Below are 24,822 nucleotides of genomic sequence, written 5' to 3' on the forward strand. Positions count from 1 at the left end.
GGAGTTACAGCCCCCTATTTTAAATAATACCCAATAAAAGTTAAGTTTTATTATATTATTACCATATCATAAGAGTGCCCCAAAAACAGAGTCTTCTTTCTCTCTCCAGTTTTGTCTAATTGTTTATTTTGGACTCACGGGAGCACCACCAACTGATTAGTGTCCACCCAACTAGGTACCCAGACACACGTCTAATAGTTGGTTACAGGCAACCTAAGCCGAACCCCACACGGTGGGTTGGGATCTCACTTGATCCCCCCCATCCCGAGTGGGGGTGACTTTGTGCGGAATCCAAACAAAACCCTTTGCCCATAGAGAAATAATATACAGAATCTGAATTAGGTTGCTATGGGCAACATCACCTCTTTCTCATTTTTAGAAGCTTTGGTAAATTTACCCCTAAGGATCAGAAGCGTCACTCTGTTTGATGACACCTGTCGTGCATTCTGTATCCAAAAGGAAGCATGCCATAGGCATTTCTATAATGGGTGCAGGGTGCACAGTGCACATGGGGGGCCCACACCGCACACTACACCTCTACATTATACTTACCCCTCTGAAGTCACGTAGACGTAACATGGCACTGAGATCCAAATTACAAAAAATGGCTGCCCTGGCCATTTCTGAGTGATTTGTGCATACACACTGGATATGTCACTGGGAGCAAGGTGCAGGCACCATGTTCCCGTAGACTTGCGCATGGGCAGTAGACTCTGGCATAATGCAAGAGTCCACACACCATCAGAGAGGAGGGGGCCCGCAGCCTAGGTTGCATGCAGGTCCTCTCCTCTTTTGAAATGCCCCTGGGGCATGCCCAGGCTCAGACAGGGCAACTGGGGAGCCAGCGAAACACTACCCTACCGATTCTTTGCCGCTCCCTCTCTTGCATGTGGGCATGGCCTGTGGCCCCAGTGTCAGTTACTAATAGGGGATATAATTATTCCAATCAAATAATTATAGAGAGTGCACTGAATTAAGCACAAATATTTATTAAAAAACAATAGATGAAAAAGGCTTATATAAACGATCACAATTAGTTAATAAAATATAACAATAAAATCAATATGATATAAAATAGTTATAGACCACTGGGCAATCACTGATGCCCCACACAATGCTATATGAATAATGTCCAGTTGCTCTTACCAACTAAAGGATGATGTTATGTCCAGTAGCGGGGAACTTGTAATTGAGTTTGATGAGATATGAGTCCATCCAGTAAGTTTATGGAAATATGTGATGTTTGATTGGGGGGAAAAAACGGAGGGGGATTTGTAGAGATGAAAAGGTGACTCGCAGAGCAATGGGTGATGGGGGCGCCCCGGTGCCCACCGGCTACACAGGGGGGTCCACGCCTTCTGAGGGGTACCTGCGGCACCCACAGCAACTTACAGAGCCCCGTCGGGTGCCACCATCCGGCCAGGAGAGAGGGAGCCGCTCGCTGTACCGCCCAGCCGGAGTGAAGCGCTGCCATCCATCATCATCCGCCGTGCGGCAGCACGGGAATCGCTTCTGATTTTGAAAACACTGGCCGCACGCTGATTGGCTGAATCTCAGCCAATCAGCGTGCGGCCAGTGTTTTCAAACCCAGAAGCACTTCCCGCACTTCCTGCGCTGCCGCGCTTCACTCGCTTTACTCCGGCTGGGCGGTACAGCGGGCGGCTCCCTCTCTCCTGGCCGAATGGAGGCACCCGACAATTTTTTGTAACTGTATTGAGACATATATATAGTATTTGCATTTTATATATATATATATATATATATATATATTAGTATATAACAAACAAATTGTTGTACATAGCATGAGATTCAAGTAAACATATAATGACATATTACAATTGTCCAATTAATTGTGTCCAACCGTCATACAATTTGCAAAATTAACATTGATGAAAGATCTATAAATAATGTATTTAAATATTTAGTCGAGAGAGACAGGAAGGTCCTGAGCAGCCATTCTAGTGAGGTACCATGTGGTCGTCTTTAAGCTAGCCTGTATCATTTGCCTTGTATTAAGAGGAAAAGTGGGTATATAGGAATCCTTTTATTATAACAGTTTTAACAAAAATATTTATATATAATATATTTTTTTTTTCTAGCTGCAAAAATTTCATCAGCACCTGTCTGTCATGGCTAGAAATATTGATATATTTGTTTAATTGATTTATATGTAATATTTCTTTTTATTCATATAGCACTTTTCTTCAGCGGGACTCTTGCTTTGCAGATAACCTTAATGAAAAGGAAACCACAAAGTTAATATGGGTTACCTTTGTGGTTTCTTACAATTAAGTTTGCAGTCAGGCTGAAGTGCCAGTATCCACCATAGGAGCCAATGTTATTTTCATAACACTGACTTCTATAAGACACAGCCAGCCAATCCCTGTAGGGGCTCTTCTTGAGTTTGTAGGTGATTGGCTAAGGGGATTCCCAGAATTTAACCCCTTTGATGTGGTGAGTGTTTTAATTTTTTCCACAGGATTTCCAAGTGGACTTCCCAAAAAAAAAAAGATTTCTGTTATACTCATTCTAAATCGCACCCTATTACATTTGCGACTTTTTTTCTTAGTAGTTGTCTTTGTAGTTATTTGTTATACTTGGATATGCTGAACCAGTGTTGGGACTCCTGGAGGCAATGGAGGCTCTCACCGCCAGGGTCTAAGCCCTGAATGGGCATTTCTGCTCCTCCCAATTACAGCCGGCTCAAGGAGCAAGTATCCCTGGGTCCCTGTCCCCCCCCCCCCCCCCCACCCACCATGGATCGCAGAGCAGTGCTGTACTGCTGCCAGCAGCTAGCCTGTGATATTTGAATCTGCAACCTGCGTCTCGATGACAGGATGGCGAGCAGGCTGCAGGGCAGAAGCGGGCAGGATGCCCGGAAGACACAGACTTCAGAGGCAGCCGCACATAGTGGGAAGACATCCGGTGGCGCACATAAGAGGCACACATTGACGGACGTACGCGCATGGGGAGTTTTGACACTCATTGCAGGTCCTGCTGCTTCTGGCCCTTCAGGTCCAGCGGTGTCAATAAAGTGAGGGCTGCTTGTGGGGGTCATGCAGCAGTATAATCCTCACTGCTGTAGCCTCTTCCAGCATGTAACTTCAGCATATGTGTTACCTTCCTGATCCCTCCCACTTTCTCAGCCCTCTCTCTCTGTCTCACTTCCCCTCTCTATATGACTGACCCCTCTCTCTCTTTCTGCCTCACTCTCTCACCATAGGTGTGCTCACATTGAGTGTTAGGCGTGCACAGGCACCCCCTAATGCTGTGCCCCACACTTATGAACACCTCTACCGCTAAAAATACCAGCAATACCCTTAACCAAATACTTGCTTTTTAGAACTGTATTCCATTTAAAGAAGCGCCCATCAATCAATTATATGTGTGTTTGTATTGTTAATTGTACTAGACCATTGTCATATCACTAAATACCTGTGTCATCCATATATGTTTATGACTGTATTTGCATGTACTGTTACACAGAGTAATTAGAAGATTTAGGGGTCCATTTATCAAAATTGTCAAATAAATTATAATCAAATGGTTATAATAACGATTAAATTTGCTTAAAATCGCATGAATTTATCATTATTCACCTCGCAGGACAGGGCTTGCAAAAAAGCCCTGTCCCTGCGAATCCAGTCTCTGACAGCAGGAAAAGCCCTGTCCCTGTGAGTCTCTGACAGCAGGAGCAGGGCCGGATTATAATGGAGGCACAAGGGGTCAGTGCCCCTGGGCCCCCCTCTAGCTAGGGGCCCCCTGTGTTGGCATGTATTATTATTTTTTTCAAAGAATTTTTTTTTTTTTTTTTAGCTAAAGGTTTTGTGCATGGGAGTGGGGTAGTGCTGCAGCTTCACCTATCTGCCAATGTGACAATGATTAATGGTGCTGAGCATCAGGAGCCAAGGCACACTGATTGCACAAGTGTGCTGTGCATTACGGGGAGTTGACTAAGTCCCATGACACTTTGCTCCAGAGGGCAGAGGCTGAGAGGTTTGTGCTGAGCTCTGATTGGTGGAGCTCATTACATGCTTCTCAGGCCCATGGAGAACAGCAGCAGCAGCTTAGTCATGGGAGGGTTTTTAATCAGAGGCGGCACTAGGACTGTGAGGTCTCCTACAGAGTAAGGTGCAGAGGGACAAACACAGGCTTTTCATGTGGTAAGTATGTATGTGTACTGTATGTATGTGTGTGTGTATGTGTGTGTGTGTGTGTGTGTGTGTGTGTGTGTGTGTGTGTGTGTATATATATATATATTTACCCATTGACCAAGTTTATTCTGCCTTTACTCTGTGTTTTGACAGTGAAATATTATCCCATGCAGTTTGCGTCCAGTAATGACAAGTGCAAGGGGGCCCCCCTGTCTAAAGTACCCCGGGCCCCCCGAAGGCTTAATCTGGCACTGAGCAGGAGTGGGGGAGAGCGGGTCACTGATGGAGCTACAATAACAATCTCTCCTTTGTTGCCTGTCAGTGATGTACGATCCGCGGCAGCAGGGGAGAGAGGGGGACAACACTTTAATGAACTCTTCCTCAGCCAGCAAGTGATCTCACACAGGGCACTCCTGAGAAGCCTGTGCAGTACTGATGATCCACAGCATGAGGGGGAAGAGCGTGTGTGGGACTTCCGACAGTGGAACAGAGTTGCATACATTTGAAACAGGTCAGCTCCGTCTCTCCTCTGTCCCCTCTCTCCTTCCTTCCCCCACGGCCGCGCTGCTGCCATAGAAGTCAGTATACAGCAGGACTAGGAGCCCAGACAGAAGTCCCTGTTTATTGTAGAATCACTCTGCCTGTGCTCCGAGTCCTGCTGTACATTCCAGTCCCCAGCAGCAGCGATGTGGGTGAGGGAGGGGGGGGGGGACAGGTGAGAGATGGAGTTGCAGGGATCTCTCCCCTATACTGTGAGTGCTTACACTAAACTAATAAAAAGTCTATTTTCCTCTGGGTATTGTAAGCACAACAGGGGGAGGGAGCTGCTATGAAAAGCTATTAAGGTAGCCTTATCGCAAATTAAACCTGGATTATGCCTCTAAGAAGTGGCGATATTAACACTAGGCACAGTTCTGAAATAATTTTACAGTTAAAGTTTAATAAATATGAGTAGATCACATTTCCCATTCTAATTATGTGAAATGTGAACTTCTTACCAAAGATTTGCGATAATAAGCTTTAAGGGTAAAAATTGCGAAAACGCTTACAATTCAAAGTTAATACATTTAGGTGAAACTAAAATAATGCGAAAACACCCTCTATCACATTATTTTAGTAAAAATTATGTTAATAAATTTGCCCCTAAAACTGAAATAGGCAGGAGATTATGGTGTGGCTGAGAGACGTTTTATATTGTAGTGCAGGGGTGGCCAACCGGTCAGAGGTAAAGAGCCAAAAAATATCGGTAGTCAAACTAAAGAGCCGAAGGCACATGCGCCAAAAAAAGGGGCGTGGTCTATTTTGACCCCTTGGGTGGGTGTGATACAAATATGCCTCCAATAGTGCAGTGCCATATATACATATGCCCCCAATAGTGCCAGATACACATTTGCCCCCCACGGTGCCAAGTATGCACCACACGGTGCCGGGTATGCCCCCACAGTGCCAAAAAGCTGGTATGCCCCCACAGTGCCACAAACTGCTATGCCCCCACAGTGCCACAAACTGCTATGCCCCCACAGTGCAAATTTCCCAGCAGCAGCACTCACCGTTGTTGCTGCTGCTGCCGGGCGGGGAGAGGACAGTCTGGTGTCCCCCTGCAGTCCTGTCATGTCACTGATGGGAGGAGAGCACAGCACACCACGCATCTCCTTCCCCCTCACTTCCCTGTGACTGGGCCGCCCACCAATCAAAGCTCACTGGCCGGCTCCTTATTGGCTGCTGGCCCACGAGCTCTAATTGGTGGACGGCCGAGTCACAAGGATGCACAGTAAGGGGTAGGAGAGATGCGCGATATGCGCTCTCCTCCCCTTAGAAGGAGAAGGGATTCAGGGAACCGGCAGCAGGAGGGACTGGGACAGATGGTGGGCGGCGGGCAGCAGTGGGAGCAGGAGCCTCACTTTACAAGGGGGAGAGCCGCATGAGGCTCAAGAGCCACAGGTTGGCCACCACTGTTGTAGTGAGTGCCAATAGATGATGGAAGACATGCCTGATTGACGGTGTTAGACACGCCCAATAGGTGGAGCTATGCACACTCCTTTGATGGGGCACCCCCTAATAAAATGTGCTATGCATCTCTCTCTCTCTCTTTCTCTCTCTCCACCTGACCGCTCTCTCTCTCGCTCTCTCTTCCTGGGGAGAAGATGTGTCTGGAATTGACTGACAGGGAATGCCAATTAAAAATAACGGACCTGTTGAGAAACAGCTTCCGATCAACATCCTGGTATGATTTGGAGACTATTGCAAATGGTGTTCCCCCTTTTTGAGGGCCTTTGATCTATCCGCATATTTCCAACAACAATGCCCCGAATCATAGATGTTAGACTCTTTGATATGTTTACACCGACTGTTGTGATGACTGACTGTTCCAAATATCTGTACATGCTCTATGTGTGTAATACTGACAAAATTATTTTATGTATGCTGATTGTTATGCAATGCATTCAATAAAACATTTTTTGAAAATAAAATAATATCAGACCTGGTGTTAGAAGCTTGAGACACTGGTAAAGTCCTCTGGAATTGCAGTAACTATATTATCCATGAAGACTGGACACTTCATTGACGTAGTAGAATCAGAGTCCCCTTTGGAGTAACAACCTGAAGTCTATTACTGACACAAGCAGGCAAATATTTATGATTTTATCCATTTGAGATTGGAAAAAATGGTCACGAAGAAACAAATGAACTTTCTTCAATCTGGACCACATTGTCAGTCAGCATGGGAACTACCTCAGGAAATGTCTGAGAGACAGCTGAGCAAGACAGTCAGATGCCACTTCTTGAACAGATGCTTCTTCTGAAGCTGAAATATTAGCTGCCCTGTCACGGACTGTGGAGTCATGGGCTGCAGCGTCAAACACCCTGTCATGGGCTGGAACTTTGGATACCTTTCCAGAGGTTGCAGGAACAGATGCATGCCTTGGTGCTAAAGAGTCAGATGACTCTCCTGAGGTCGCTGGGACAGATGTTCCACTAGGGACTATGAAGTCTGACATCCTTTTAGTGATTAGAGGCTTTTACATCCTCCCTTGGTTTACTTACTTGAAATAAGGACTACGTATAAGAGGACCCAAGTCATATACTTGAGCTTCCTTCAATACATGCCTGACTGGTTGCAGAGATGGTTTAAGAAGAAGAGCATTGTGATGTTTAGACCTCTCACAAATCAGTAAGGTGACTAGAACTGCTGAGAACTGATGTTTGGTCTGGGATCCGATGGTGAGTTGTCTCTGCCTGTGAACCGATGGACAGTCTGGGAACCGATGGTGAGTTATCTTGGCCTGGGAAGCAATGGTTGGTCTGGGAGCCAATGGTGACTTGTATTGGTCTGGGAACTGATGGCCAGTTTTATTTTTTAAACATCTTTTTATTGAAGCTTTTGTATCAGAATACACTTCAGTGAAGTTAACATATATACATAGAGAAGGTATAAACAAATTTAAGAGTTGAAACAATACAATGACAGTATCTGAAATATAATGAGTCACTATAGTTGCATTACTTTCAATAAAAGTGGGTTAATACCTTCCTAGTGAGTCAAAGTATAAAATAAAAATAAATAAAAGAGATACGATGTTTCAGCATATGGATGTGAAATGATGCACAGCTTCCACATCAAATTTTCTTAATTTTCCAAACATTAATATATGAACAGGAACCGTTTTTCCTACGGTTCATGTTGAGTTCTATATTTATTCTAGTAAAAAAATCTAAACAAACTAAAGGATGTTATACCAGGTGGGCTTGAAAAAGGCCGGGGTACGGCTGAAACGCATTGGACCCACTACATAGACGCCACCGACTGAACATTAAGTCTCCTCTCCCACCAGGCAGAGAGTTAAGCGCACACAGCTCCGGCTGCCTGTGACTCCCGGGGAACGCGTCACACCGCTAACCCGGAAGTACACGGCGCGGCTGTGTGAGCAGTGTGGGGACACGGCCGGCGGGCTGCTCCACAGGCAGACTCGGTCACACAGCACGGAGTGACAGACAGCGTGGGACCGTTAGTGAGTGACTTTACATGTGGAACTGTAAGTAAGGGTATAGTGCACCACCGAGGGTATATGGGACGCCAGCCCCCGGTGCCATTCATACACCTTTCAGCACCGCATATCATCAGCACCATCACCCAGCCCACCATCCCCTGCCATTATTACACCATACACCTCCTGTGCATACCTGTATACTTATATATATACTCAGAGTGTCCACCTGCCTCCAGTGTATATTAGTCAGCAGCAGACACAGAGCGCAACTGTGAGAGTTTTTTTTTCATTTTTTTCATTTGTTTCATTACCATCTTTATGCCACTTAAAGCCACATGTGTGATTAATTATTGCACTGCATTATTAATTAATAAATAAAATACAGCTTTGTACTTTACAAGAGTGAATTATCTTACTTAGAGGGGTACAGCACACCCAGACACCCAAGAAGGTGAGCGCGGGGCTAACCCCCTATTTCTCAAGGCCATATATGTGCAAGATACATATAAGATTGCATCGATAGCATATCAGTAAAGTAACAATCAAGACAAAATCAGCTTAATAAAAATCTAAGAATGTGCTATATAACAATATATGTATCTATAGCCTGGGCAATATAGAAATAAAATAGCTCACTGAAATAAGAGCTGAACCTTGAAGCTTACAAGTGTGTTTAAATATATTAGACAATATACCAAGAAAATGTGCTACTGCATTTGAAAGGGATCGTAACCTAATAAGCAGTCCTATGTTGAACATAACATTAATGTTCAAGTCACTGGGCCAAAGAGGCCCTGGAATTAGGGCAATAGAAAATAGAGGAAGCCTGGGGTGAAGGAAGCCATCCCAAAGTACGAGGATTGCTCAAATGCTAAACAATAAAAGGTCTCCCACTATTAACCATGTAGGTATGGCCAGTTGACAAGGTATCCAAGATTTTCATAACTAAAGGATACGAGGTGTCTATAGCTCGATGGCCAGTTTTATCGGCCTGGGAACTGATGGCGAGTTGTATCTGCCTGGGAACTGATGGTCATTCTGGAAAGCTCATAACATGCTTGACTGGTGCAGAGATGAGACTTCGGAAGGCTTAAGAAGAAGAGCATTGTGATGTTTAGACCTCTCACCATTCAGTCTCTTATAAGGGGACTAGAACTGCTGGGAACCGATGACCAGTCTGGGATCCAATGGTGAGTGGTCTCTGCCTGCAAACTGATGGACGTTCTGGGATCCGATAGTGAGTTATCTTGGCCTGGGACCAATGGTTGGTCTGGGAGACAGTGGTGAGTTGTATTGGTCTTGGAACCGATGGCCAGTTTTATCGGCCCTTCGGACTGATGGTTAGTTGTATCAGTCTGGGAACCGATGAAGAGTTGTTGTATTGGCCTGGGAAGCGATGGTTGGTCTGGGAATTGAAGGTCATGGATTGGTTTGGGAACTTATGTTCCTGGTGTAGCCTTTGCTTCAGAATCCTGAGTTGGGCAGCAGAAACACTGGAGATGGAACAGCAGGAGAGAACCTGACAGCAGCAGCAGGACTCTGGACACAGGTAATCACAGGTACAGGTAACATATATAAGCGTGGAGTCTAGAATGCAGCCTCTGGGAAGTTTCTGAGGAAACACACAATTGTTCAAGGCCCTGGGGACTTGTGGTGCTCTCCTTATATCCCTGCAAGTGGCTAGTGAATAGCTAACTGCGCACATTATCACAGCAGCATCCAAGATATGATCAAGGATACACTGAGGTGCACTCAGCTGGTAAGCAGTTGATGGTCTCCAACATGGAGACTAGGGTGGCCCTTATTTTTCAGCTTTGTAAAAGTTTAGCTCCTGCCCCCCAGTCTTGTTCCATTAAACAACCTACAGATGTAGCCACTCTCATCTGATGCAGCCACTCTCATCTATTCCTATAATAGGATTAAGCGAGTAATTGGATTACTATGCTAATCCCCTACTGTATTGTTCTATGTATTGTATTGCAGCTGAGAACAATAGGATAGCCATGGTGAGCCATGCTGGGCCATGGTTTAAGGAAGATAAATAAGAGCGGCTCCATCTGTATGCTAAATTTTATCTCAAGCGGACAACTGCAAGGCGACCCTCATCGACACAGACATTTTTACATTTTCACCCGGAAAGTCATTTTTTTTCAGATCATTTTTTTAAATCTCTTATATATTTTCTCTTAAATTAAAAAACATTCAGACTTATTTTTGCCATTAGAAGGATAAGTGACAATAAATATAATGGGAAGGCAACTAGCAAAGCTTAGGGCACAATGCAGGTATAGGGCAAAAACCTATTTTTCGCCTTCATCTGCATTTGTAATAAAAGTTATTTTATTTGTAATAACTTGTGCTTGCTTGTTCATTTTGTTGTGGCATTATGATATAGATCATCCCCTGTTGTGTTAGTAGCTCTGACAAAGTTGGAAAACCATGTTTATAACCGCTCCTTTTTTATAGTGTTATGCGCTTTGTATACTTATTTTGGGTACTTATGTAGTATCTGGGCTGCCGATTTTCTGATTGTATGCCTTACCTTAAGGCATACAATCAGATGCGATTCAACGTGATTTTTGGCAAAATTGCATCGAATCGCATGCGATTTTGCATAGGATTCAATGTTAACAAGGTCCTGTTCATTTCCCCACTATCCAAGTGGGCATAGAGTTGATTTTATAAAGCGTGGCGAGAGCAGCGAGCCACCGAGCCCAAAGCGTGGCGAGCGGACGCAGAAAACATTTTACGTAATCCGCGGCCGCTCGCCACGCTTCGGGCTCGGTGGCTCGCTGCGCTCGCCACGCTTTATAAAATCAATTCTATGCCCACTCGGATAGTGGGGAAATGAACAGGACTATGTTAACATTGATTCCTATGGAAAATCGCATCAGATCGCATGCGATATCGGATGCGATTCGATGCGATTGGATGTGATTTTTCCGACCCGATTTTAAAATCGGGCGCCCAGATACCACATAAGTACCTTATTTTGTTACCAAATATGGGGTGAAATGTAATAAGGTGTGATTTTTGGGACGGGTTAAAATCACATCAAATAGCACGTCACATTTGCGGGTTTTGGAGAAGTTGCAGTAGTGTATAGCGTCCCTAACGCTGACCCTACCACAACTCTGCAACAGTTACAGGCTGATCGAAGCTGGAACTGATTCCTCAAATATTCCAATGTGATACCTTACTGAATAGCTCACGCATTACTGCCACCAGACAGAGTACCAAGTTTAGGGCCGCACCCAGAGCAACCTCTGACTCTCACCCACATACCAAATTATTAATGCAAAAACAAACCAGAAACAAGCCTTGAAATCCTAGAAAACAGATGTTAACCTTTTCTTGTGTCCACTTTTTGTCAGTGTAGATCTAGAAATACCTCAGGGAACAAATCCATTTAACTATAGCTTATTTTCTTTGTAAGTATTTGGTATGCAGTATACAATAATAAGAGTAAAACCAATGGCAATGTGATTTTTTTTAAATACTGCTAAAGAAAATTGTAACTAGCCATTAAGACCCCAATAATGATCATCTATTTTACAGTGATTGGGCTTGATGCTAAAGACTGATGTACTATTAATTCAGTGCTGATCCTGGGAACTTCATGCTACTGTATTAAGTGGTGGCATTTATGTAACCAAGATGTTTACTCAGCTCACTTGTTGGCTCCTCTTACCAACACAATGCCTGGCATGCTTGTATGTTTGCCCCATGTACTCTGTCAGGCTCTGCCTGCTGTTGTTGTCATTCTGTCAACCATCTTTCATTGGCTTTACTTAGCATCACTGTGGCTAGGGGTAATATTGTGCTAACCCTGCAGGCATTTATGTATGCCCCACCTACCACTGATTTGGTCCCACTTACATGAGGCCAGTTTAACTTTTTCCCAGTCCTTCCCATTCAGCATTCAGGTTGTATCCCTGTAAGTAAATGGGCAAAACAGATTTGGGTTAATAAATGGTTGTTGGGTTCAGTTAATGGAATAGCCAAAGTTGTTTTAATAGTTGGGGTTGTAGATCTACATTATTATAAGACTTCCCATTAACTCATAAAGTATAGGGTTAATGTGGAACAGGAGAAATGTAAGTTATTTAAAAACATTTATAAGTTAAAATATTGTATGCAATGAGTTTAAAGTACATTACTAGCTTATGGTAATAAGCATTGTTTTATTTATAAGACTGCTAGATAAATTGTTAGTTTCACTAAGTTCAGTGTTAGAACAGTAATTATGATGCCACCATTACTCATGCACACAAATAAATCAAATTACAGTGTTTCAAAGGGGAGAAATGTCACAAATCATTTTACAAACATTCTACAAACTAAATTATTAACTACTATAAAATACCTAACAACACACATGACTCACATGACTCATGACTTTTGCGATTCAACAACTTTTTTATTAGTGTTATTCTTTTTGGACTATAACTTAAGGAGCCCAAACACAGTATAATTGTCTGGTGCAATTAGATGCAAGTTCCTGCACACATCTCATCGCACAGCTCAAAAAGTATGTGCTGCACATACTTTATCACCTGTGATGGGAATCTATTCCACTTGTCAACTACCCTTTCTGTGTAGTATTTATTCCTCCGATTTCCCTGAACCTACCTCCCTCCAGTTTCAGTGTATGTTCTGATGTTCTAATTTTTCCCTTCAAGTCAAGAACGTTTCCCTCCTGGATCTTGTTAAAATCCTTGATATATTTGTTTCAATCATGTCCCCCCTTTGTCTTCCCTGCTCCAAACTATACATATTGTCATTTTTTAGTCTTTCTGGGTTTTGGTATGCAGGCCATGTACTATTTTAGTTGCCCTTCTTTGTACCATCTCTAGAGTATTTATATCCTTTTGGAGCTATGTCCTCCAGAACTGGACGCAATAATCTAGATGGGGTCGTACCAATGGCCTACGCAGTTTTATTATTACTTCTTTCTGCTGATAATTCCTCTTCCTATGCAACCAAGCATATGACTTGCATTCCTCATTGCTTTGTTACACTGCTTACCTGTCTTTTAGTCACCTCAAATAGAAACTCCTAGATTCCCTTTTCTCCTCAGTAGCTTCCAATATACTGTAGTGCCATTTATACTAGATTTAGCCTTTGGATTGTTGAGACCCAAGTGCATAAGTTTACATTTTTTGGCATTAAACTGTATTTGCTATTCTCTTGGTCATTCCTCCATCAACCATTTGTTTTACCACTCTTGGTGTGTCTACTTTTTTGCATACTTTTTGTCATCTGAAAGAAATGTATACTTTCCCTTCAATACCATTTGCAATGTCAGCAATACGGATAATAAAAAGCAGTGGTCCAAGTATAGATCATTTGACATGATCTCCCTGGAGTAAATCCATGCTGTTTGGGATCCTTTAAATTTCTGGATGTGAGAATCTACAACTTTTAAGAGTAATTATATCAATTTTCCTACTACTTATGTGAGGCTCACTGGTTGGTAGTTGTTGCATCTGTCTTTCTTCCACTTTGGTGCAGTGGTACAACATTAGCTCTTTTCCAGTCCTCTGGAATTACTTCTGTAGTTAGTGACTGGTTGAATAATTATGTTAATGGTGCTACCAGCACCCCTTTAAGCTCTTTTAGTATCCTTGGATGTATGCCATCTGGTCTCATTGATTTATCTACTTTCAGTTTTGGTAGTTCTGTTAGGACCTTCTCTGTAAATGTACTTATTTATTTTTTCTGAATATCCCAGCAACATAACTTCCCTTGTTTTTTAGTAGTGAATACTGAGAAAAAATGATTATCAAGATGATTTGCTATTACGTTATCTCCCTCAACAAGACTCCTACTTTCTTTAGTTTTATTATTCCACCTTTTGTTTTTCTCCTTTCACTTATATACCTAAAAAAAAAGTTTTTTCTCCTTTACTCACTGACTGGGCCATTTTCCTCCTCAGCGTGTGCCTTTGCATATTTAATTACCTTCTTAGTCTCCTTCTGTCTAACATTTTTGTGTCAGAGGATGGGACTTTTGGATCTCAAATGGTACTCACCCCTTTTCCCAGATGATGTGATCCTCAAACCTTGGTCCTGTTTCCTGAAGTGGATGGACGGACGACTGGTGACCACAAATGCTTAGACAAAAGAACAAGCACACAGTTATCCCGTATCCACTATCCATCTAAGGAGGAGGATACAGCAGGGGTGACTGCAATCTTTACCGGCTAGGTGAATGATCATCATCAGCAATTAGTCTTATTCACCCACTGGTCACCTAAACAGAGGTACAGTATAGTTTTGGGAGTCACACAGCCATGCAAGGTCCACTGGACCAGCACTTGATGGACACAGAACACAGAATTATACTCACACTGACGCTCTTGTCACTTTCATTGGAATGATCATACAGCTCTTACAAAAGAAGCATAGTAGCCTGTCTACCCATATATTTTTTATCCCATCCACAAGTGTACTAAGTGAGGCACCCATGTTTACACTGTGGGAGATACATATAAGGACCCGTCATATTTGGGAAAACTGGCACATGTGCCACATACTTTAATCTAGAACAGGCATTCTCAAACTCAGTCCGGTTCCGGTGGATTACAGCTGTCTCAGGACAGGCAATTGTAGAATTTGGTGAGAGCAATTGTTGCAGAGAGGTAAAAAGTTGTTGAAAATTAATAGCGTTAGTATTTTTGCAGGTTTGAGGAGGCTTGCCTGATTTCAGTTTTATAAAATTTGGCGTAATGGGGGAGATTGAGAAGTTGATATGGTTGTGATCAGAGAGAGGGGCCAGAGTGTTAGTGAATTCAGAAACAGATACAAGATCAAGGCAGTGGCTCTCATTGTGAGTAAAGCAGTCAGACCATTGGGTGAGGCCAAGAGATGCGGTTAGAGAGAGGAGTTTAGAGGCATGAGAAGGTGTACTGTCAATAGCGATACTGAAATCACCCATGATGATGGTGGAAATGTCAGAAGATAAGAAGTGAGGAGACTGGAGATTCAGAATGACTATACTGTATATCTAGGGTAGTGATACAATGATGCAGTACAGTGAGGCTCTAATTCTAAGCATATTGTACAGTATCTGGCATTGATGTATTCAGCATTATAGACAGGTTGGTAATGAATAAACAATTCTTTATTTGCATGTTGTTTAAAGCAATGCTTTTTTTGCATAATGTTTGTAAATGCTCGCTATTGCACTAAAGATACAGCCCCATCAACTTTTGTTAATTACAATAAAGTACATTTTGATCAAAGCCAGATGGGTCTGAAATTAAAACAACAACCAAGCCAGATGTTACATTTGTAAGTTCTACATGTTATAAAATATAATGCAGACTGCTGGAGGAAACAGATGTTTAATGGCTTCTCAAATCAAATGAAGAAACCATAACAATGACAATAATAATCATAGTTATTTTATAGCTATTGTTTTAGTAATAATATATAATTAATAATAAAATATTAGTATTGCTGTGAACATGCGTTATATTTTTTCTATACTCATAAACACTGTTAAGCCTTCTTACATATTAAAAGCTATTAAGAAGTAATTGTTTAAAAAAAGAAATGCTGTATCATTTTAGTTTAGCCTATCTCCTTGGCAGATCCCCAAGAGGAATCACTAATGATTTGGCACTTGATGTGCCATTTTTTACATGTGATAAATAGCATGAGATTTATCACATGTATATCTCCCAGGGAGGTGCACAGGGCTGCCATCACAGATCGTGGGGCCCAGGACCAGAGCCGGTCCTAGGCATAGGCAAACTAAGCAAATGCTGTCTGCGAGTGCTGTCTGCGGGTGGGTTGGTTATGCAATAGTGTTCGTCATATGTGTAAGGGGTATTATGTGTGTCATGTATAAATAAGGGATACTATCACATGATATAATGTAAATAAAGTTGCACTACTGTGTGGCATAATTTGAATTGGGGGTACTATTGTGTGGCCATGCCCCTTCCCAGGAAGAACACCGAATGTGTGCACTGTTTATATTTAAAATATTGCAGGTAGGAGCACCAAAATGATGACTGCTATTATGAGGGTTGATGGTGCTGGGAAAGGGGAGCAGGGTCAGAGGCGGAACTAGTGGCGGTGCTAGGGGGGCACCAGCCAAAATCTTGCCTAGGGCAGGCTCTGCCCAGGATTGGACAGGGCCCCCATAGGGGAAAGGCGGGGTGCTAAAGTGTAAATGATCACAGTGGGAATTTGGAAGTGGAGGTATGGACGTCTTATACCCCTAGACATCTAAAGCTTTTTGATTAAATTAATTTTAGATAACTTTAACATATATAAACCATATACTGTGATATCCAACCCATGTTACATATTTCCCATGTCCATCTGCCTCCCTATTTCTATTTTATTTTACATTTGCTTAATGTATCATATCACTACTATTCCTTACTTCTTGCACCTCTCATTTATCATTCAATATTGCGGCTAATTCCCCGAAAACACCCATTTTTAAGGGATAGCAGGAAATATTAAATTTCCCCCAAATGAAAGAAGGAGGGACTGCCGAAGTTATCTCCGATAACCAACAACAACTACAACAGCTGCATGCCCCATAGGTTTCTATAGGGATGTGATGCTGCCAGATTTAGAAATATTTGGAATGCAAAGCATTCCAGATATTGGCCCCGGCAGCTACCACCATCTGAAATGGTGGTAGCAATTGTAGCCTTTGGGACCCACCCCAGAAGTGGCTGATGTGCATCGCTGTCTAGCTGACTGTGCATGCGCAGTTCCACTGGCAGCCGGCAGAGCACATCCTTGTCTCTGTGTTGGCTTAGCATTACATGCCATTGCAGGGTGGTAGGATTCATAATAAATGGGCCCATAGCCTTTATCCCTCTTTAAAGCTGCACTTATCACTTCCTTCACCTATCTCACACACCTGTTTCACAGGGTGAGTGACAAGAATCGAAGCAGGGGGCAGTGGAGGAGCTCTCCTGTCAGGCTGCAGAGATGGTGGGACTGGTCGGTAACAGTAGTGGGAGATGGGGCATGGGAATTAGAGCAGCGCAGACCCTGTGCTGCTTACCTACTTCTGTGGTAGATGTACCGTACAGCGTGCGGCACTGCTGATGTGATATGTCCCTTTCCAGCCAGTCCAGTGTGCAGACAGTATCTTCAAAGCCAGCATGGACTGCACTGAGACAGAGGCATAATTCCAAGTAAGTCCTATTTATTTGTATATAGTGTCAGAAAATTTGGGGTTGGCATCTGGGCGTGGGGCCCCCGGGCTGCTCTGGTTGGACTGTCTCAGGGCATCACAACTTAAATACACAGTCACTTTTTGTATCATGTTTGTTTATTATTTATGTATGCACTCTTTTTTTCACACACTCTCTACCTCCAAACATATAGTATGGACCTTTATACTTATAATTTTACCACTTTACTATTACTATTCTTTATTGTGATGCCCTGGGGGGGTCCTTAGCTGGATCATGTTTCGGGGGTTCCCTGCATCCCAGATGGTGACCCAATAGTGTTAGGGACCTGCTCGACAAGGGGTGACCTGGACGATTGGTGGGCAGGCCAATATCACTGGCCAATGATATACTAACAACCTCTTATTATATATTATATTGTAAAGTAATGATCGCATAGTGCATTTGCACCCTCTCTCTCTGTGTAAACCATTTTATTCTCAGCAGATGGCAAATTTCATTACTGAGGGTGTGCAATTTAGAGCCACTTTTCCCTACTAAGTATCTTCAAAGCCCAGGCTCCTGATTGGCTTTTAATCAGGAAGCTCTTATTGGCTGGTGGCTAGTGCATTGGTAATGACCTAGTGCTGTCTGCGTCTCTGGCAGCGCGGAACTAACTGCAATGCTGCCATCCGGGCCCCAATTCTAGCCAGGGCCAGGGCTTCAGCACCCCTAGACACCCCCCCCCCCCTCCTAATGGCGGCCCTGGAGGTGCAGCAGAGACAGGAGTATAAAAAAAAAAAACCTGTCAGAAGACTGGTTGCCATTGATTGGCTTAGAAAGCACTTTCAGCCAATCAGCGGCCTCCCATCTGGGCAGCAGCTGATTGGCTGAGAGAACTCTCTCAGCCAATAAGCGGCTGGTCAGTCATTTGAAAGTGTTTTTTTTTAATTCTGCCACTCACCGCTGCCTGCCCTGCATCCGCTGCTCACCATTGCCTAACCCACAGCCTGACACCCACCCTGAAAAAGAGGTTTTTTTTTATAGATTTTTATTATTTTATTAAGGAAGTACATACATGGATATAAAATGGGGGTACAGAAAATAGGGAGGGGGTAGGTACAGACATGTCAAGCAGACTATTGAAATTGTCATGAACAGATACATAACAGAGGGGGTTATTCTAGTTCACTCTTTCTGACAAAATCCTTCTTAGATGGACAAAACCATGTGCAGTGCAGGTGGGGCAGATGTTACTTGTGCAGAGAGAATTAGATTTGGGTGGGGTTTTACTTCAAAGTGAGATCTATATTGCAGTGTAAAAATAAAGCAGCCAGTATTTACCCTGCACAGAAACAAAATAACTCACCCAAATCTAATTCTCTCTGTACATTTTAAATCTGCCCCCCTGCAGTGCACATGGTTTTGTCCATCTAAGAAGGATTTTGTCAGAAAGAGTGAACTCGAATAAGGCCCAGAGCTCTCTGCACATGTTACATCAGCCCCACCTGCAGTGCATATGGTTTTGTCTATTAGAGAGGGATTGTGCCTTTCCGAGTGAATCAGAATAACCCCCAAAGTCTACCTGACATGGAGAGCACAATAACAGAAATCAAAAGAACATTGAATGAAAAAAAGAACATTGCAAAAAGTAAACATACAGTAACTGACCCCACAGGGGATCAACGCCAACTGTCATAAATAGACAGCTGTGTATAATAACTTGAAGGGGGTAGTGGCTAAATTCCTACCATCAATATATCCATCTAGGAGTAGCACTGCAGTGGCAAACAGGATGGTTGTTTGAAAAACTAGGCCCCAAAAAGCATATAATGGCAAAAAAAGAGGTGCAAGATGAAATTGTCCTTGGGACCTCCTACTCACCCTTATGTTGCGTAAATAGGACATGCACACATTAACAAACCAATCATTTCAGTGACAGGGTCTGCCCCATGACTGTGGCTGAAATTATTGGTTTGTTTGGGCCCCAAAAAAAAAGTAGCAAGTCACCTCTCCCTGTACAAACTGGCTCTATAGATGTCGTCCTCATCCTCATCCAATTCATTTTGATGAACATCATCTTCTCCACATTTTGCGGAAGCAACCTCCTACGCCGATCACTGACCAGGTTCCCCACTGCACTAAAAACTCTTTCAGAGTACACACTGGAGGGGGGACAACTCAGGTAAAATAGAGCCAGTTTGTACAGGGGCTTCCAAACTGCCTTTTTTTCCTGCCAGTACAGGTCTGACATGTCTACTTGGATTCTGTCACAAAATTAATCCTCCACCATTTTCCAATGGTGACAGCATGTTAGGGGCCACACTGGCGGCGGCTCCCTGAGTCCCGGAGCACAAGTCCCGGCTGTTGCTAGGCAGCCAGGACGACACCTTGCTTCCGGTCCTGAAATTCCAGTAAGGGACTGCGTCGCCTCGGCTGTTGCCAGGCGTTCAGCACGCCTCCCTCTGCTGGCACCTCCTCTTCCCCAGCAGTTGCCTAGGTGACAGCGATGCCAGGTAGCCGCAGGGAGTATTCATTAAGCGCACCTGATGCAGCATTCAGCTGCTTGCTATTAGTAATCAGGGGTGGACACTCTGTAGTGGGTTGTTAGGAAACCTTTATACAGTAGGTGATTCATTCGGGCTGCTCCGGCGCCGGATATAGAGTTGTTTGGAGACTGCTCTCACTCTGCTGGTGTATCCGGTCCTGCTACTTAACCTCTTGTTGCCTGAACTCCGGGGGCTACCCTTGGCTACCATTGGCTGCTGATCTCTTTCTTTGCAAGCAAGTACCATCTAGCTTCTATAACTCTTATTCAGTAGTAAAGGTTTGGGAGTGTATCAGGTTACTTCAGTTAGCCATGTGAGGTCAGTCCCCAGTGGGGTATCTGTTTAGGCTGTGGCCTTAGGCCACACAGGTCAGTGCTTGTGTATACTTTAGTTACATTTAAGTCAGTGTGTATATATATATATATATACTTTCTGTATTCACATCCGTGCTAGTATATACTTCATTCCTTGTTTGTGTCCGCTATGTCTCTGTGAGTGTTCATTACCCACTCAGGTGACGCTGGGTAGGGGGTCTCAGTCCATTTGTATTAATGTGTGCATGTCTTTGCCTTGCGCATCTCCTGTGACCTTCTTAGTCCTGTTACCTAGAGTTAGGCTAGCTTACTATAGGCAGCGTTGTTCCTTCGCCTGCTGCTCCCGACTGGTAGCTTCCTGGGTCCCTTGGGATTAAGTTTACACTGCCACATGTCGACGTAAGTCCTGGCGACATACAAGCACCGGTAGACATAAAGTCTTATGGAAAAAGGGCTGTTATAGGCAAAAAGGATCGTTCGTGTGCTCTGTAGACTTAGGCCGGGGTCTCCTGGGTGGCTACCCAGAAGATGTCCAGAGGTCCGCCAGCTGGGATTCTGTGAAGCCTGTCCTCCGTGGATATCCATCACTTAACTCCTTCCACCCTCCTGCTGGATGTTCCCCAGGAAGCTCCTTTAGGGTTTGTAACTCTCTTCCAGTGAGCATAACACAGCATACAATGCAGTGACAGTAGACACGTCAGCAATTGTTGGCAGGTCCCTTAGTCCAGACCAGATGTCCAACTACAAACTCCCTCCTGCCTGCCCTGCATCCTCGCCAGTGGGTTGTGTGGGAAATTACAGCTGTTTCCTTGCAGCCACAGGTGTGGGAGATAATGAGGGAGGAGCTGTTGCCATGTCACGGTCTGCTTCAGATGACAATCTCCTGACCAGCAGGTCTTTGCACCTTTGTAGACAAGTGTCTGCCGGAAACTGAGACACAACACAAGCTTTAAACCGAGGATTGAGCACGGTGGCCAGAATGTATTCCTCTAACTTTAACCGAGTGACCACCCTCGTATCCTGGCAAAGCATATGAAGAGCTTCATCCACAAGGACTACATGCTTTGCGGAATCGCAATGATTTAGCTCCTATTTCACTTTCTCCAGCTGCTGCAGCAACAGCCTGACCAGGGGAATCACCAGACTCATGCTGGCAGTATCAGAGTGGAATCTAGATCGGATTGGGATTTATCAACCATATAAATCCCAATCCACTGATGGCGGACACCGGATGCACATCTAACACCAAAATAGCTGTCAAGGCCGCAGTTATCCGCTTTGCCATCGAATGACTGCTATCATATTTTGTCCTCATGGCAAATGACTATTGGATGGTTAATTGCTTAGTGAAAGACATAGCGGTGTTACGACTTCCCCTCTGGGATGATGACCGACTCCAAGCAGCAGCTGCAGCAGTAGAAGCCGCACCACTGCAGGATCCTCCAGAGGAATCCCGGATGGAAGAGGAGTCAGTCGTGACAATGACATGGCCTGCAGGATTACCTCTGATCCGGATGGAGGAGGAAATTGATGAGGAGTGAGTTGCTGGCGTTGTTTTCAGTCGCTTGGATACAACTGGATCAAGGGATTTAGGTGTCCCTGGTCTGCTTACAATCCTAGCCACAGTTTGTGAACTAAACAGTGACTTATGAACTAAATTAGGTGACGTATAAGCGAGGATGTCCCTAGGTGACCAACGTCCTTACCCCTGCTTATTCCAGCTGTACATAAGCTACATATGGCGAAACAGTTGTTGTCCGGATCTAGATACAAATAATTCCAGACAAAAGAGGTGGATGTTTTGGTCTTCTGCCCAGGCATGGTGATGTCCTTTTGTATCCCACAGACAACAAATGTCTTGCCCAGTGCCTCATTTAAGAAAACCACATCACCATTAGCAGCATCCAACCCCATCATCAACGTCCTCCTCAGCACCAGCTACATCAATTTCCTCCTCCTGGTGTACAACATTGACAACTTCAAAACTGGACTGTGGGTGATCCTTTGCGCATATGCAGAGGGTGTGCTGCAAATTGTGGAAGGAGCCACCTCTTCCCATACAGTGATGGGAAGGTCAGGCATCTCAACCACCAACACCCTTGCACTCTCCTTGGGGATTTGTGATGAGTTTTTTGCTGTCTTTTTGTTGACAGCTTAACTTTCTTTACATTTCTAGGGAGGGAAGAGGAGGATGAGCAGAAGGGCTGTGTACCACTAGTCAAGAATATAGGCCAGGCCCTTAGCCGTTCCTTGCCACTCCATGTGGTAAATGGCATATTGGAAGGCTTACGTTTCTCTTTCAAGGATTAACATTTTTTTTTTCTTAAACGTACTCAACTTTGCCTTTTTGGATTTCACAAGCCCTCGACAATGACATTGGGCATCGGCATTGGCAGACGACGTTGATGGTATTTCATATTCTATGTCTTGACTAGTGCCAGCAGCTTCAGCACTTGGAGGAAGTGGTTCTTGTACTATTGGAGCCTCCATATTTTGGTTCTCCATTATCTTTCTGGAGTACAGTCACACAGCAGCAGACACAGAAAAATGTAAAAGGATTATTAGTAGGGAATTTAAGTCAGTAATCCTTATTGTCCAAAAAAAAGATTGATTATTTTGCAGCACCAATTATTTTGAAGCACCGGCTTGCACACAGGTGAGGTGAGACTTGTGTAGTACCCTGTCCCAGCTAACAGTCACACAGCAGCAGACACAGAAAAATTGAAAAGGGTTATTATTAAGGAATTGAAGTCAGTAACCCTTATTGTTAAAAAAAAAAAGTTTGATTATTTTGCAGAAAGAGTGAACTAGAATAAGGCCCTATGTCACACACTATAATGCTCATTACACATTATGCTGCACACTGTAATGCCCATTACACATTAGGCCACACAACGTAATGCCCATTACACATTGGCCCTTATTCTGGTTGACTCACTCGTATGTGAATTTGCATCCTTGCAAGTCACTCTAACCCCACTTTGCGAATGGTTAGCTGGCACCAACTATTCGCACATGGGATGCGTTCACAAGGCTTGTGAATGGATGTTTTACATGAAGATCCATTCGCATGCCAGTGGGAACCTCCCCCATCTTTTGATGATCGCCGACCATCGAATAATGGTGAAGGCGCACGCATATGTAAGGGTGGTACAGACCACATATGCGTTTAGAATTGCAGATAATTGGGCGGGCAGTTGACATCCGGTTATGTCAGTTGTCCGCCCATTGCACGTGCATCACGGACACATTAGCATGTGTGCACCCAGAGTTTTCACAGGAACGCCCATGAAATGCTGTGCGTTTACATATGCTAATGGCCCAGGCCGGTAAGACTGGGTTTGTGCACCCGGCGAACAGACTTTTTGACGAGTTTGCATGCACCCAGTATATACACATGCGCAGAAATGCTGCTGCGCATTCGCATACACAAAACATCGGTCCCCATGCAAATTTGCGGCCGAACTTGTCAACCAGAATAAGGGCCTTTGTCTCACACTGTAATGCCCATTACACATTGTCACACACCATAATGCACATTACACATGGTTACACATCTTAATGCAAAAGACACATTATACTGCACACCATAATGCCCACAACATATTATGCCACACACACTATTGCCCATTACATATTATGCCTCACACCATAATGCCCATTACACATTATGCTGCACACCGTATTGCCCATTACATATTATGTCGCACACCGTAATGCCATTTACATATTATGCTGCAGACGTAATGCCCATTACACATCATGCTGCACACCGTATTGCCCATTACATGTTATGGCGCAGACACCGTATTGCCCATTCCATATTATGCCACACACCTTAATGCCCATTATACATTATGATGCACATCGTAATGCCTATTTTAAAATGTTTCTGCAGCTGGCAGCCCCCGCTTTACTTTAAAAAGTTTTATGCGCCATGAGTATAATTTAAGATGTTTCATGTATATATATATATATATATATATATATATATATATATATCTCCAAGAAATGATTGGCACTCAGGAGGCAGAGTCAGCAAATACAATGGATATGTATTGCTAAGCTTTCGGGGTTTGACCCCCTTCTTCAGAGCACAATCCTACAGCAAACAAACAGTGAACACTCACCACATAAATACTGTCTGTACCTCCCGCCCCTCCATCATGCTGGTCCCGTCATCACCAGGTGCACGTGCAGACGCCGGAACACAGACGGCGGCTACCTCACCTCTGGGTCCAGCATTCAGCAGGGTTGTGTAGCAACCTCAAGCTGTTTGCGTTCCAATACAGCCATGACGGTGACACGCACATCGCCCGGACCCTGCGCCGCTGCTGCTGGAGACTAAAACAAGCAGAGAGGGACATGTTAGTAAGAGAACACCATACCTTAATAATATACAATATAAACATACTAAAAATACATCAATAAGCAAAATGAATAAAAAGGAAACGAAGATATAAATATATATATATTTATATCTAGGAGAAAATAGAGAAGGTGCGCGTCATGGTGCATTAAACAATATATAATTTATTGGACACAAAGTCTCCCAGGTAGAAAAAAGTCAAAAGACTAGTAACATCTAAAATCACACTGTGGACTGGTTACCACATGACAAAAGCATATAGCCAAGGCAAAACTGCTCACAATATCCAGGGACGA

The sequence above is a fragment of the Crinia signifera genome, chromosome 3, assembly GCF_055691185.1.
Source record: "Crinia signifera chromosome 3, ASM5569118v1, whole genome shotgun sequence".
Taxonomy (NCBI): Eukaryota; Metazoa; Chordata; class Amphibia; order Anura; family Myobatrachidae; genus Crinia; species Crinia signifera.